The sequence below is a fragment of the Podarcis pityusensis genome, assembly GCF_964106645.2.
Source record: "Podarcis pityusensis genome assembly, chromosome: 15".
In the NCBI taxonomy this organism is placed as follows: Eukaryota; Metazoa; Chordata; class Lepidosauria; order Squamata; family Lacertidae; genus Podarcis; species Podarcis pityusensis.
This window is the reverse complement of record NC_138040.1, coordinates 40,919,705-40,936,613: the sequence shown is the minus strand read 5'-3', so window position 1 is coordinate 40,936,613 and position 16,909 is coordinate 40,919,705. Positions and strand designations below refer to the sequence as shown.

At 42.6% G+C, this 16,909-nt stretch overlaps 2 protein-coding genes across 2 annotated transcripts in view; one reads left to right on the top strand and one right to left on the bottom strand.

Annotated features, from left to right (window-relative positions):
- LOC308463824 (claudin-34-like) overlaps positions 1–16,909 on the bottom strand; it is a 312,859-nt gene that overhangs the window by 235,654 nt on the left and 60,296 nt on the right. The gene's annotated exons all lie outside the window — the stretch shown is intronic.
- LOC308463797 (claudin-34-like) overlaps positions 15,433–16,909 on the top strand; it is a 156,248-nt gene continuing 154,771 nt past the window's right edge. Inside the window, exon 1 of the mRNA XM_080982520.1 lies at positions 15,433–15,610. The gene's annotated coding sequence lies outside the window, so the exon portion shown is untranslated. The remainder of the gene's footprint in view (positions 15,611–16,909) is intronic.

Sequence of the window (16,909 nt, the reverse complement as noted above, 5' to 3'; positions counted from 1 at the left end):
AATGCAGGGATATCAGCGTGCAGTCCCCATCCAATTTGAAAGCATACCAGACTCTGCTTAGCTTTGCAAATGTGTTAGTAGTTTTGCTGAGGCACCATTACTTCTTTTCAGACTTCCCCCAGAAAAATATTAAGCTAATCCGGAACCAATCTGAATGGAGTTAACTCATTTCTAGGGTGGACTGGTGCAAAGGTAGAGAGACCAGTAGGAGCTTTGTATAATCCGCTGTGAGCTTTCTAAAAGGAAGACTAGGCTAGAAGTATAATAAATAAATAAATGAACAAACTCAAGAGTTTAATAAAGCCTGAACAAATCTTCCTAGCGAGTTAAAATCAGGTCATGTCTACTAAATCTATTTTCAATGTACAAACAAACATTACAGATTATTCCCACATGTGATTGCTTTTCTTGTTCAACCTATATTTTTGTTGTGAGAAAAGTTGGGGCATTACATCTAGCAATCAATTCCTAACAGTGCTTATCTCTGGGATGATCACAAATGTGAAGCATTAAAAAACTCAGTGCTTCTCCTAGAGTATTTATTCAAGTGATCAAGGACAATTTTGTTTAGAATGAAGCTAAAGGCCAAACTACATGTGATGAGCATTTCACGATTCTTGGGCCTGATTTCTTTTGAAATGGGAAAACAACCTGGAATAACATAGGAGAAGCCCAGTTACATCAGACCAAAGCCAATCTGGTCCAGAATCGTGTGACCAACCAGGTGCCAGAATGCTTGTCAGTTGTTAAAAAAACCCATAGTAATACAGTCATACCTTGGATTACAGACGCTTCAGGTTGCGTTTTTTCAGATTATGGACCGCGGAAACCCGGAAGTAACCTGTTTCAGCGGTCGTGCATGCACAGAAATGCTAAATTGCACTTTGCACATGCGCAGAAGCGCCGAATCGCAACTTGCACGTGTGCAGACGCGCTGCTGTGGGTTGCAAACGCTGTGGGTTGGGAATGTGCATCCTGCACGGATCACGTTCGCAACCTGAGCGTCCACTGTATAATGTATACCACAGATGAGGAAAGGTACCACCAGGCCCAAGAGGATGCCATCATGACTAATGAGCAGAATGAAGGAAATTATTACAAGAAGGCTTCTTTCTGAAAACGGAAGTTTTGTCCAAATGAAGAGGAGAAGAAGAAAGGGAAATAAACTTTGGGAAATGCAAGCAGACCAAAAAGATGTAGAAGAAAGGCAAAGCGAACAAAGATGAACCAAACAATTATATCTACTATATAATATATCATACCTGCTATATATTTTGGGAAATTGTTTGTTGTTAAACTCAGCACAAGGTGGGGGTGGGCTCTTTTTTGTCAACACTGGATAAACCAGGGGCTGAATCTAGAACCTTCTGCATACAAAGCAGATGGTTTGCCCCTTCCATAGATAGATTACAAGCCTGTTTGTACTCATGTTTACTTGGAAATAAATCCCCCTGAGTCTAGCTAGGCTTTCTGCAAAGTCAGTGTGCATAAGATTACAACCCAAACAGATAAAATCAATATTGGACATAAAATACTACTCCTTTCTAAGTGTTGTAAATAAATCCTGGTCTCTAAAATTCATCCTTCAATGAGCTTGCTTACGGCGCTTTTGAAAAATGCATAAACTTTGATTATGTAGACACACATTCTACTTCCTTTGGCAAAGTGTTTCATCTTTTCTATAAAAAAAGAAAAAACCACGATGGAGGAGAGTGGAAGGCGGAAAACAAAATGGTCCATCAAAACTAGCAAACAAGAACAAAAGCAAAATTACCTAGAGCAAATGTTTCCAAATGTTTGCATATAATCGTGTACTTGCTCTGTGTTGACACACCAAGTCAGAATAAAAGGAGCTGTGATTTTAGAGTTTGTTGTGGATTAGAAATCCAAAGCACGTGTTTCCCTTTATGTCTGTCTGCAAATGTGAAAACACAAAAGGGTATCAGCTGTCAAGTTCTCTTTTTCCCCTGCCAGGCAAACAATAGCAGGCAACAAGTGCTCTCTGCTCCCTCCCTCCCACTACTCTGTTGTATATATATTTAATAAATAAATGCAAGTCGGGTGCCCTGTTGTTTTCCCCTTTTTTTCTTGCCTAAAGGGCAAATCATTAATCTCCTTCATTACAAATAGCTATCTGCCTGAAAAAAAGAAAAGAAAAACCAGGAGGGAAAAAGAGATCAGCTTCAGGAACATAAAGCATGGAAACAGAGCTGGGAGAACATTCAGCCTATTGATGAAAGGTGCCCCAATAATTCATTACCATTTTTGGCTGGTGGTGGATTCTATGTTATATTCCAGGGTTGTAGACTACTTGTTAGTGGATTTTCCCTCTTCCTCCTCCATTTAGATTGCTTCAGCAACAAATGGCAATACTACAGTCAGAAGTTTCCTCTTGGTGACTATCATTTCACCATAACTCCACTGCCACGCTCCAGGGATTAGGTCTCAAGAAATAATAATAATAATAATAATAATTTATTATTTATACCCCGCCCATCTGGCTGGGTTTCCCCAGCCACTCTGGGCGGCTTCCAAAAGAATATTAAAATACTATGATACATCAAACATTAAAAGCTTCCCTAAACAGGGCTGCCTTCAGATGTATAAAACCAATTATCAAAACACTTAACCAAGAGAGGCAGTTTCAAGGTGCAACATAGTCTCTACAAACCTAGTTCAGAGAATCAGTTTAGGTCCCAAAACTGATCCAGAAGCAGATTTGATCTGATCCAGGTCAGGAAACAATCCAAAGTTAGTATACCAGGCAGTTCAGCGAGAAGGAAGCACTAGATTCTAGACCAAGCTGCTGGAAAGCTCAGAGTGAGATCTCTCATACTCAGGTCTCCTTGCCTACCCCCTAACCCCAGCTGCTAGTAATAAAGGAGTTCCAGGAGCTCCTTACTTATGAGCATGCCCAGTTCTGTTTTTCTAGAAAAAGAGGTGTCAGAATTCCTCCCTCATTCTCTGAGAATGGCAATGGCACCCACCTGAGAGGTGCCAGAACTGAGTTCCTGCCCCATCAAATCCCAAAATCAAGCTCCCTTACACACTTGTATCTTGCCTACCTCTTGGTCAGTCAGTATTATTATTATTATTATTATTATTATTATTATTATTATTATTATTACATAGTGCCCCAAAAGTCCACAGCCCATCTTTGTTCTTGCTTACCGTCTCTAACAGTGAACAGGAAAGATTGTTATCTTGCACGAGAAACAGGCTGATTGTATTTATTTTATTTTGAAAATTTCTACCCTGCTGTTCAGCCCAGAAGCTCTCCAACTGGCTAACAATAGATATTACAAATACAATTTAAACAATGGAATGGGGAAAAAAACAAAACAAAAAACAGTCAGAGAAGTTTCAAAAATATGTTAGGGATGGCTTAGACAATACACAGATCCAACACTTGCCTTTGTGTTTCTAACTGCTTTTAATGATATTACACATAAATCACTTTGAGATAGTGGTTAAAAGGTGAATAATGGAGAGAGGCATTTAAAAGAATTTGGATTGCAAAAATATGTTATTTTCAGAACTGAAGGCTCCCACACTACCGGTGGTAGTGCAGTGGAAGATTCGTGGAGGATTAAAGGCTTTCAGTGGCTACTAATCTTGAAGTTTATTTTCTGCCTCTACTATCAGAGGCGGTAATGCTTCTGAATGCCACTTGCTGGAAACTACAAGAGGGGAGAGTGCTGTTGTGCTCACGTCCTGCTTGCAGGCTTCCCATAGGCATCTAGTTGGCCACTGTGAGAACAGGACGATGGACTAGATGGGCCTTTGACCTGTTCCAGTGGGACTCTTGTTATTGTTTTGTTTTTCCCTGTGGCATGCCTTGACTCTGAACTGAAGACCCAAACATATGCATATTAAGCTCAGTACACAGGTATGTGTGCAAGCGTTTGCATGTGTAGATAAGGACACATGGAAACCCAAGTATTCAGAAGGAGTTGTGCTGGATCATGAATCATCTATACAAGACAGCAAAAGCTTTATAATCAAAATGAATAGATTAAACTTTTATGGGAAATCTCTCACTTTCTCTCACACATAACCTGGCACATCTTTGTACACACAGCGTGTCTAGCTGACATTTGCAAAGTTGGAGTAAATATTAACCAACAGGCCCAACACCACTAAGCAAATATTTGATCTAATCTTGATTTTGATATGTTTCTTTCCATGTGTGTTGATGTTCAGAGTTAATCCTTTTGCATATTTCTCCAACTGAAGCACCTCAATTTTACCTCAAAGGTGTCGCTAAAAGCTTTGACAGCCATCTCCTAAATGCCAAAGTGGGGCTTTTTTATTGCAGCTGGTTGATATCAGCTCTTGTGTGTTTTATTTCCCTTCTGGGGAAAATATATAATGTAGCATGAGATCATATGCTGCCATTTTTCTCAAAGCTTTCTTCCCTTTAGCAACTATAAATCCTACCTCCTTAAGGCTCCAGTACTATGCATACTTCTCTGGGAGTAAGCTCCATTAGACACAGCAGGACTTGTTGGCATCCATCTGTCTTGAGATATGTTTGGCTCCAGGTTGGCTCCAGGAGTTGCCGGCACTATCAAACCATCTTAGGGACTCCATTCCAGATTTGTGTACGGTTTGCTCCTTATCTTTTTCTTCTCCTGAAGATATCCCACAAAACCGCAGAGGTTTGGGATAAGAGTTTTCCTACTCCTAGATGGGCTCCCTTCCCATGTTGATGAGTCCCATCTACCCCTCATTTCCCTCTACAGCAGAAACCACCTTCTTGACCATTAGACCTGCTATTGGTCCCATCTGCTCAATCTGCTGGAGCCTGTCTTTACATGCATGGGAAGTCCCTAACTCACCAAGGGTTTTAGACCTATTGGCTACCCTCACCTGGTTTAGCCATCCAGTCAAAGCTGTTCCTGGGAAGTGGCTGCTGTCACATGCTGACAGCTTCTAGGAACCACAGGCGAGAGTTAAGTGCAGGGTGGAGACCAAAGGTGGCCAAACTTCCCCAGCAGGAGCACAACGTGTCCCCCACCAGAGGTGCTACCCCTTCTCTAACACCCCATACATCCCAGCAGGACTTACTTCTGAGTAAACAGAATTACTCTGTAGTTCTTGGTGAATTATGAAATAGTTTTCTGCAGTGATGTTGATGAAACTGTGGCTGAATTGATTGGAAGTTGAATCCTGTAGGTATGCAATTCTCAAATGTGTTACACGTCCTGACTTTGAATCAAGAGCTTTAATACTTTTGTAATGGGTCATAATTAAAATAATTTATATTTTCTGCACCTATTTAGCAGCCAGTTGTTTGTTGCTGTAACTCAACCTTCACCAACCTGGATGTCATGGATTGGCTGGATGTAGAGGAGTGGTGAGAGGCTGGGGAACCTCCATGAGATGTTTATCTGCTAGGACTTCAACTGTCACGTCTTGTACAGATTGACCTGGAAGCCAATTAAGAATTGGCAATATAAATTTCTCTCTGGGCATTGTCTACAGGGGGCAAATCAGCAGAGTGTGTGTGATGTCCTCTACCTGATTCCATCCATATATACATTTCCTATCCATATGAGGAATTCCTGGATATCTCCCCTCTAAATATGCTGAGGGCATCCTTTGGAATCTTAGTTCTGCAAAGGCCCTGCATAGTTGTGGGAAGGTCAGAGGCTCAAGGTAAAGGGGTTTTGAGTGATTGGGCTTAATTTGGGGGTACCAAGTAGAGTAATGGGCAGCAATGATGAATACTTTGTCTTTGATGGCATCCTGATCAAAAATCTCTTTTCTAAGGTCATGTGGCCTAAGGGCTAAGTAGTTCTCCATTTGAATAGTATAAGCCCTAAACTTATATTGTCCCCAGGCCCCTGCACTTAGTTGCTCTAATCAGCTGAGATTAGGAATGGTATGGTCCTCGAAGGCATTTAGCCTGTGCCAGCATCTCAGACAGGCATCAATTCTGGCTGCTAGCAAAGGGAGGCCCCTTCATGGATCACTGCCTTGCCGTGGCGAAGGGGCTTGAATAACTCAGAGAAGCTATGAACTATGCCGAGCAGGGCACCCAAGATGAACAGGTCATAGTGGAGAGTTTTGACCAAACGTGATCCACCTGGAGGAGGAACTGGCAAGCCACTCCAGTATCCCTGCCAAGAAAACTCCATGGACAAAGACAACAGGCATATAAAAGTTATGACGCTGGAAGATGAGCCCCTCAGGTCGGAAGGTGTCCAACATGCTACTGGGGAAGAGTGGAGGACAAGTACAAGTAGATTCAGAGCTGATGAAGCGGCTGGGCCAAAGCCGAAAGGACGCTCAGTTGTGGATATGCATGGAAGCGAAAGGAAAGTCCAATGCTGTAAAGAAAAATATTGCATAGGAACCTGGAATGTAAGAACCATGAACCTGGGTAAGTTGGATGTGGTCAAAAATGAGATGGCAAGAATAAATATTGACATCCTGGGAATCGGTGAACTAAAATGGACGGGAATGGGCGAATTCAGTTCGGATGACTATCATATCTACTACTGTGGGCAAGAAACCCGTAAAAGAAATGGAGTGACCCTCATAGTCAACAAAAGGGTGGCGAAAGCTGTACTGGGATGCAATCTCAAAAATGATAGAATGATCTCGATACGAATCCAAGGCAGACCTTTTAACATCACAGTAATCCAAGTATATACACCAACTACTGGTGCTGAAGAAACTGAAATTGACCAATTCTATGAAGACTTACAAGACCTTATAGAAGTGACACCAAAGAAGGATGTTCTTCTCATTATAGGGGATTGGAATGCTAAAGTAGGGAATCAAGAGATAAAAGGAACAACTGGCAAGTTTGGCCTTGGGGATCAAAACGAAGCAGGGCAAAGGCTAATAGAGTTCTGTCAAGAGAACAAGCTGGTCATCACAAACACGCTTTTCCAACAACACAAGAGACGACTCTACACATGGACATCACCAGATGGGCAATATCGAAATCAGATTGATTATATTCTCTGCAGCCAAAGATGGAGAAGCTCTATACAGTCAGCAAAAACAAGACCTGGAGCTGACTGTGGCTCAGATCATCAGCTTCTTATAGCAAAATTCAAGCTTAAACTGAAGAAAGTAGGAAAAACCACTGGGCCGGTAAGATACAATCTAAACCAAATCCCTTATGAATACACAGTGGAAGTGAGGAACAGGTTTAAGGATTTAGATTTGCTGGACAGAGTGCCTGAAGAACTATGGGTGGAGGCTCGCAACATTATACAGGAGGCAGCAACTAAAACCATCCCAATGAAAAAGAAATGCAAGAAAGCAAAGTGGCTGTCCAACGAGGCCTTACAAATAGCGGGGGAGAGAAGGCAAGCAAAATGCGAGGGAGATAGTGAAAGATACAGGAAATTGAATGCAGATTTCCAAAGAATAGCAAGGAGAGACAAGAAGGCCTTCTTAAACGAGCAATGCAAAGAAATAGAGGAAAACAACAGAATGGGAAGAACCAGAGATCTGTTCAAGAAAATTGGAGATATGAAAGGAACATTTCGTACAAAGATTACCATCATAAAGGACAAAAGTGGTAAGGACCTAACAGAAGCAGAAGACATCAAGAAGAGGTGGCAAGAATACACAGAGGAATTATAACAGAAAGATATGGATGTCTCATACACCCCAGGTAGTGTGGTTGCTGACCTTGAGCCAGACATCCTGGAGAGTGAAATCAAATGGGCCTTAGAAAGCACTGCAAATAACAAGGCCAGTGGAAGTGATGGTATTCCATCTGAACTATTTAAAATTTTAAAAGATGATGCTGTTAAGGTGCTACACTCAATATGCCTGCAAGTTTGGAAAACTCAGCAGTGGCCAGAGGATTGGAGAAGATCAGTCTACATCCCAATCCCAAAGAAGGGCAGTGCCAAAGAATGCTCCAACTACCGCACAATTGCACTCATTTCACACGCTAGCAAGGTTATGCTTAAAATTCTACAAGGAAGGCTCAAGCAGTATGTGGACCGAGAACTCCCAGAAGTGCAAGCTGGATTTAGAAGAGGCAGAGGAACCAGAGACCAAATTGCAAACATGCGCTGGATTATGGAGAAAGCTAGAGAGTTCCAGAAAGACATCTACTTCTGCTTCATTGACTATGCAAAAGCCTTTGACTGTGTCGACCACAGCAAACTATGGCAAGTTCTTAAAGAAATGGGAGTGCCTGATCACCTCATCTGTCTCCTGAGAAATCTCTATGTGGGACAAGAAGCTACAGTTAGAACTGGATATGGAACAACTGATTGGTTCAAAATTAGGAAAGGAGTACGACAAGGCTGTATATTGTCTCCCTGCTTATTTAACTTACCGGTATATGCAGAATTCATCATGCGAAAGGCTGGGCTGGATGAATCCGAAGCCGGAATTAAGATTGCCGGAAGAAATATCAACAACCTCAGATGACACATGCAACCTCAGATATGCAGATGACACAACCTTGATGGCAGAAAGTGAGGAGGAATTAAAGAACCTTTTATTAAGGGTGAAAGAGGAGAGAGCAAAATATGGTCTGAAGCTCAACATCAAAAAAACGAAGATCATGGCCACTGGTCCCATCACCTCCTGGCAAATAGAAGGGGAAGAAATGGAGGCAGTAAGAGATTTTACTTTCTTGGGCTGCATGATCACTGTAGATGGTGAGAGCAACCACGAAATTAAAAGACGCCTGCTTCTTGGGAGAAAAGCAATGACAAACCTAGACAGCATCTTAAAAAGTAGAGACATCACCTTGCCAACAAAGGTCCGTGTAGTAAAAGCTATGGTTTTCCCAGTAGTGATGTATGGAAGTGAAAGCTGGACCATAAAGAAGGCTGATCGCCGAAGAATTGATGCTTTTGAATTATGGTGCTGGAGGAGACTCTTGAGAGTCCCATGGACTGCAAGAAGATCCAACCTCTCCATTCTGAAGGAAATCAGCCCTGAGTGCTCACTGGAAGGACAGATCGTGAAGCTGAGGCTCCAATACTTTGGCCACCTCATGAGAAGAGAAGACTCCCTGGAAAAGACCCTGATGTTGGGAAAGATGGAGGGCACAAGGAGAAGGGGACAACAGAGGATGAGATGGTTGGATGGTGTTCTTAAAGCTACCAGCATGAGTTTGATCAAACTGCGGGAGGCAGTGGAGGACAGAAGTGCCTGGCGTGCTCTGGTCCATGGGGTCACGAAGAGTCGGACACGACTAAACGACTAAACAACAACAGCAAGGGGAGGCCTGACTCAGTTCTGAGGTAGGCTGCTGGTGTCCCACTGGGAAGCCCCAAAATCTGACTCATAAATTTATTTTGTAGGACCTCTATTTCAGATTTGACACCAATTCCCCAAATCTCAGCCCTGTAGATCATTTGGGCAATGATTTTAGAAACAAAGATCTTAATAGCTGGGTTGATTAGCTGCCCACCCTTTGAATGGACAAACCTATATAGTTGCTCAGTAGAACGGCCAGATATTAGCTTACCGTAATTGCTTCCAGATGGGTTTTCCATTATGACTTCTTACAAGTGTGGAGCAGGTATTATGTGGCACCTGAAGTTGTGCCAATTTCACCGACTGAAGCAGTCAAGCGGGGGTAAAGCTATCTTGTAGGTAAATTGGTCCCAAATTCTTAAGGGCTTTATATACTAATAGTAACACCTTGAACTTGCCCAGCAGCAAAGCATACATATTGAAAAATTACAGAACTGTATATTGGGAGAAATTTTCATATTATGTACAAGTTTAAAAACACAAGTTCCAATAACAATATTTGGGTGGGTGGTGGGGCTCTACTTTCTATGTCCCTCCAGTGGGATAGCGGAACATTTATTCGTACTGTTTCCTCCTCATTGGTCATTTACGGATCCATAACAGGATATCTTCTTTTATCTTATGAAAGCTAAGCTTACTTTGGAGTCTATGGCAAAATACTTTTGCAGAAGGTTTTTGAAAGTCCAAGTACAAAACGCTGACTGAATTACCTCTCTCTCTCTCTCTCTCTCTCAGACTAGTGAGACAGGGCATACCTTTCCAAGGGCCTTCTGACAGTTCCCCCACTGCAAGAAGTGAAGTTGCAGGGCCTTCTTGGCAGTGGTGCCCACCCTGTGGAACACCCTCCCATCAGATATCAAACAGATAAACAACTGCACAACTTTCCAAAGACATCTGAAGGCAGCCCTGCAGTGATATTTTGCTGTGTTTTTATTATGTTGGAAGTCACCCAGAGTGGCTGGAGCAACCCAATCAGATGGATGGGGTATAAATAAGACATTATTATTAGTATTACAGAATAAATCTTCACTGAAATGCAGACTGATGTAGGAATATGGAGAAGTGAACCTAAATATGAAAAAACAAGAAACTAAAATTTACAGATTTGCCCATTTCTGTTCCTGTCTTTCCTGATCATGCTAGCTGAGGCTGATGGGAGTTGTAGTCTGGAGGACACCAGGTTGGAGACTGCTGCTCTAACTCTGTGCATATAGGCACAAAATTTCTTCAGTCTTCACCTTGACAGTGCCAGCAACATAATGAGTCCAGTGATAAGCAATTTCATTGTTGGTGTTTGGTCTGCTTTCACAGCAAATGCCTTTGCCTGTGTCTCCCACTCCAGCTCAGTCTACTATTGTAAGCAAAATTCATGTGACAACAGACAAAATTCATGTAATAACACCCAGCTGGATAACTGTGGTAAATAACACCACATTATACACACTAGTTTCTAAAATGCATTTTGCTGAGCTGACACACATTTGCAAAAATTCAAAGATACTGCAAGACCTCATGACAAGGGCTAACTTTCATCTGCGTTAATTCTATTGGATTCATAATTCGGTTAGCAGATTACAAATTATATAAATTTACCCATCACTATCTTTCTCATGGTATTTTGGTGTGTGTGTTTTTTGTGCAAGACACAAAAATATTGACATGTAAGATTAGATTTACTGTACATGAAGACATTTTGAGTAAGATGGATAGAATGAGACACTGGGAGTGAATCTGAGGTTTTGTGGCAATGTTTGAATGTCATCTATTTTTATTGTTAACATGTTTAATCAATTTACTGTTTATTTATGTAGAGCAGGAATGGGAAACTGTTGACCCATGGGCCTGATCAGGCCTCCCTAAAACAATTAGAATATCTCAAACACAATCCCAATGCAGATGTGGGCTGGGACAAAGATCTCAACTTAAAAGAAAGAGGAAAGTTTCCAGTATGTGTCAAAAAGATGACAGAGATGGTACCTGTCTAATATTTAATGGAAGGGAATTCTAAAGGGTGGGAAGCTGGACCCCAGTTTTTATAAGGGGCTAAAGAAAAGGGATGCGGGTGGCGCTGTGGGTTAAACCACAGAGCCTAGGACTTGCCGATCAGAAGGTCGGCGGTTCGAATCCCGACGATGGGGTGAGCTCCTGTTGCTCGATCCCAGCTCCTTTCAACCTAGCAGTTCGAAAGCACGTCAAAGTGCAAGTAGATAGATAGGTACCGCTCCGGCGGGAAGGTAAACAGTGTTTCCGTGTGCTGCTCTTGTTCGCCAGAAGTGGCTTAGTCATGCTGGCCACATGACCCGGAAGCTGTACGCCGGCTCCCTCGGCCAATAAAGCAAGATGAGCGCTGCAACCCCAGAGTCCGTCACGACTGGACCTAATGGTCAGGGGTCCCTTTACCTTTACTAAAGAAAAGAAGGCATGAGCCCAGTGCAATTGTGTAATGTCTAGGCTCTCTTGTTTCAGTCTCGTTCATTCCAACTGGTCTGAAAAGTGCTTAACATCTGGATTATGCTGTGGTGAAAAAAATAAAAGGGGGGTGGGATGCAAAACTCCAAGTAGTCATAAAAAATGTCCCTCCACTTAAGACTAATACAATTTCATCAATGTGGTGGTGGGGACAGACCTATTAGGCATGTTACATCTCAGAGCCTATGCAAATCAGAATACCTTCAGTCATTTGCATTACAATGGTTCCCACTGACTTAATTTTGCACTAAGTACCACCACTTTGTAAAGTCAAGGCATTTATCATTTATGCAGTGAAGGAAGCCAGGTTGTCAGCAGCCCCCTTGATGCATTATTCATTAGCACTGATTTTGTGACTAACGGCAGGAGGCAAATAACACCTTGAGCTGCCATTCAGATGCCCTTGGATTTTCAATTAGATGTTGAACTTAAAGGACCTGATAGCTTTTCCTGAAGAGGTAGGCATACATCTTGCCAGTTGCTGTTGAGAATCTCCTGTATGAGAGGGAGGCCAGGCCCCCATCAACAGATTGATTTACCTTTCAATAGCAGAAAAATAAACAAATATCAACAAGTGATTCCCATCATTATATCACCTTACAAGCTGGGACCCTCCAGTTGATGTTGAATTCCAACTCCCATGGCCACATGACAACAGTGGGCAGGAGCAGAGGCAAAGAGGTCAGAACAATAAATGTGAAATTTATTTTTATACAGTAGGCTAGTTTCTATATGCACTTAAGCACTACCTTAAAGTATTTCATGTTTTAAACAGTCTCCTTCTGGAGGTGAACTCTCCTTCCTTGGAAGTTTTCAAGCTGAGGTTGGATGGCCATCTATCATGGATGCTTTAGCTGAGATTCCTGCATTGCAGGGGGCTGGACTTGATGACTCTCAGGTTCCCTTCCAGCTATATGATTCTATGTGTTACATTCAGGTCTTGAAACAGAGAGAACTTGGAGCCCAGTTCTCTTCTTTCATTTTTAAATATATTTTATTTGAAAAAGAAGAAATACACACGCACAGCAAACATAACAATATATCATCCAAAACCAGCCTTCTCCAACCTGGGGCAGATGTTGTTGGGCTCTAGGTCCCATCATCCCAGACAACTGGTCTTGTCAAGCTGATAGAGCTGATGAAGTCCAAAACATCTGGAGAGTACCAAGTGGGGGACTCCTGATGCAAACTGTGGTATTTGGTATAGACCAAAATGCAATGTACTGTAAAATAAATCAAAATATATTATAAAATCATATCAACACTGTCAGACAGTTTCACGTGGTTCCAGTAAAGTAAAGTGGACCCCATGTTCTCTGTGGTACTCAACCTGAGTTAATTCTATCACCCCAAAGTCTTATATAGTATGGCAGTTTATACCTCAATATAAGCTTCTAATTTTTCCTCCCTGGTCCAAACCCCTCTTGCTTAGAGGAACTCTGTGTGCACCCATTAGCTCCTGCATACATGGGTCAAATGCAGAGTCGGTATTAGTGTTGATGGGATGGTGACTGTGCGGCCAGCAACTGTGTGCATGGCTACTGCATGCTTCAGTACCAGCAGTGGATAGGGATGGGGGAGATATTTGGCTCAGTTTGGTTTTTAATGCACTTCCCAAAACAATACATGAACACACACACACACACACACACACAAGTGCTACCCGTGAAAATCTGTTCTTCTTTGAATTTGGTGATGTGTCTGTTGTGTAAAACCACATATAACAACATATATATTTAATGAAAATAACATATAAATGTTACAGTACATTTCTTGAAAAATTTGTCTCTCTCACAAAATTGCATTCAGTGATGTATTTATTATTGCACTAAGATGTGGATGATTTTTTATGTGGACTTTAACATAAATAAACAAATAAAACTGTGGAGAGCTGATTTCAATATTGGAACAAGAAAATGAGAGGAATGGATTGGAAATGAACAGATTTGTCCATCCCAAAGAGTGGAACTAGCCCTCATAGTTGTGCAATTTCCCTCATATGTTCTTTGAACACCTGTTTTGTGTGTGTGTGTGTGTGTGTGTGTGTGTGTGAACCCTGCAAGATGCTGCAGAAACCAAGGCATCCCTAAGCATTTGTGCTTCCTCAAATAGGTCTTAGTTAAACAGCCAGAAATGTTTTTTTTCTGGTGGGGCAAATTAACCTCTCCTCCCCCTTTTGTACATTATGGTGCCATAAGCCATTGCATCCAGTCTAAGAGATATGTACAAATCATCTTTGGCAGTTGTTTCATTGAGAATAAACAATTTAAAAATAACAGCACAGAAACTTTTCTCCATTTACCGTAATGCCTGTGAATGGTTGGAAGTGATTAAGAAGAATGTCAGTGGCAGCTGTTACAGTTAGATGCTTAGAGATAAATTAATTAAAGGGTCAGTTATGAATCACTATCCCATTAGTTCCACTTCTCAGAGACCTGGTTTCTATCAAATCACCAAGCGGGTAGCCTCAATTATTCAATCCCATATAATAGGGAGAGGGGGGTGTTTTGCATACTGAGGTGGGGGGGCTGCATTCTCTCTTAATCAGCCCTTTGAGGGCCACATGCCAATAGTGGGAGCGGCAAAGACAAAAGTAGGTGTGGCCGTCTCACACGCTTACATCCCTGCACATATTCACACACAGGAACCATCACATGCATGCCTTGACCCCAGCAATTATGCTTGAAGTTTTTCTTCTCCTCCTCCTTAGTGATTTTCAAGTCTAATTGCTAAAAGGGAATGATCTTCCTGGAGTAATGATAATTTAACCTTCCACCCTTAGCTGCAGTCTCCAGGAGGATCACACACAAGGACACAAACTTTGATATAACTGCAAAAAATAATAATTTCACATTTGGAACAACACAGTTAAGCAACAAATCTCTCTAAATGATATACATAAGTAGTAAAGTAAAGTAAAATAAAATAGTCATATACAAAACAGCAAATTAACAATGTCACCATATCCAATTGTACTCTCCTTGCACATCACTCCATCTTCTCCATGATTACTTCAATAAATATTCCAGAGGAGTACAGTGTGTTTTTCTGAAAATGAGGGACTCTTTGAACTGTACAATGAATTCCATGAATAAACCTTCCCAGCTATAACAATTATAATGACTCAGCCTTTGCAAACCAAGAATTGAAAATAATGGTGGGGTAATGGTGATAGTCAACAATATTCATCTGTACCTAATTGTGTTTCTGGAATTCACATTTTCATGAGCTTGTGAAGCCTGCTGCATCTACATATTAGGAAGCTAAAAAGTCATTCGATGCCCTTCATCTAGCATTACCATATAATGGCTGTTAATGCTGAATACTTTTTGTTCTGCTGTGAAAACTCTCTGGGACCTTGGTGGCATAAATAGAAGGAATAAGTGAATTTTTGACATACCTTTTAAAGGCTCAGTTCGGGTATTGTGATTGCACAAATCACACTCAGGGAGCTGACGGGCTCAGGTGCCCTGACAGAACATGTCCCTTGCAGAGGTAAGCCTTGCTCTGCGTAATCAATCACAAGATGCATCACACTCAAACCATTTGAACGGCAAGGCATAACCACTTTTTTGGGGGGGTGAAGGGACCTTGGATCCTAGGAGCTGCATATGCTCCAACTTTTTCCTAACTAAATTTTGGACACCCGCCTTGCTACCCCCTGCCCACTCCAGCTGCTCACCCTTGCCCTCCCCACATTTGCCATCTGCTTGTGCCACTCACCCACCCAGAGAGCCCAGCGCTCTGGCCACCAGCAGAGTCACACCACAGCACTGCATGGGAAGGAAGTTTGGTGCGCGATCACCAGAGTGAACGTCTTTTGGTCCAGCGCTTGTGCCAGAGCACCAAACCAATCCAAATCTTTATTACAGTCATAGACCAGCATAAGGTAAAAGCACCTCCAATCATAAATAAAACATACTAGACAGGCAGTAAGGTAACTGCAGAGGTAGAGGGTATACCTACTCGTACTCTCAGATGCAGTAGACCAACATTATTTATTTATTTAATTTTATTTATACCCCGCCCTCCCCGCCCAAGACCGGGCTCAGGGCATCTATTAAAAAAATTGATTAAAAAACAACTTAAAAATTAAAATACTACTTAAAATGCAGCCTCATTTCAGTGGAAGCCCAGATCAAAAACTGTTTGGGGGGAGAAAACAGCAAATCTTCACCAAGGCCAACTATCCAGACTGGTCCTACGTGGGCCAGAAAAGCCAGGGAAGTCCCCAAATAGGGGTTCCATCACAGAAGGAGAAAGGAAAAAGGAAAGAGGGGGAGGGAATCAAGTTGATTCCAAGCCAAAGGCCAGGTGGAACAACTCTGCCTTACAGTCCCTGCAGAAAGAAATCAGATCCCGCAGGGCCCTGGTCTCAAGAGACAGGGCGTTCCACCAGGCCAGAGTTGAAAAGTGTTGAAAACATAAGATAAAAACATGTAAAACAGGTAAATCAATCCTTCGATTTTAGACCTGCTGTGTGGCACATACCATCCTCTGGCGTATGCCAATCATGGCAGCACAATATTTGGCAATTGAATATGTTATAACAGAATTGGAGCAGTAAGGAGATATAGAACTGCCCTGCGTGTCCTGGAAATTTGTGTGCTATTGGCAGAATAAACCTAGCACATACATTTGTGTAATACTGGCAATGGAAGAGAATGTGTTCGATTGTTTCCATGTGTCTAGAGCTGCAGGGGCATTTTCTCTCCTCATAAGGTCTCTTTCTGAAATGACCTTCCTGGATGGCTGAGGGGAGAGTCTGGCAATGAGCCAGAGTCAAAGCTCTTCTCTGTTTTGGTATTTCAAGATAAGTTTTTTTTGGGGGGGTGAGGTAGTAAAGGCAGGGGCGTAGGAATGGGGCGTGGCGGTGTGGTCCGCCCCAGGTGTCATCCTTGAGGGGGGTGACAAAATGGCACAACACGAGGGGCGGCACGTACCATGGGGCTTGGCCTGCAGCATGCCCGAGCCATGCGTCTCTCTTGGCAGCGTGGGGCTTGCATCCGCCTGGCGGACTCCATGGGCAGGTTCGCCGCCCCGCCCCGCCCCCCCCAGCAGATCGCTGCCCTGCCCCTGTGCACGGATCGCTGTGCCACCCCCGTGGGTGGCTCACCCCCGTCCCCATAGCTCTGGGTGCTGGAGCTGCTAGCTACACCCCTGAGTAAAGGTACAGGACCCCTGGCTT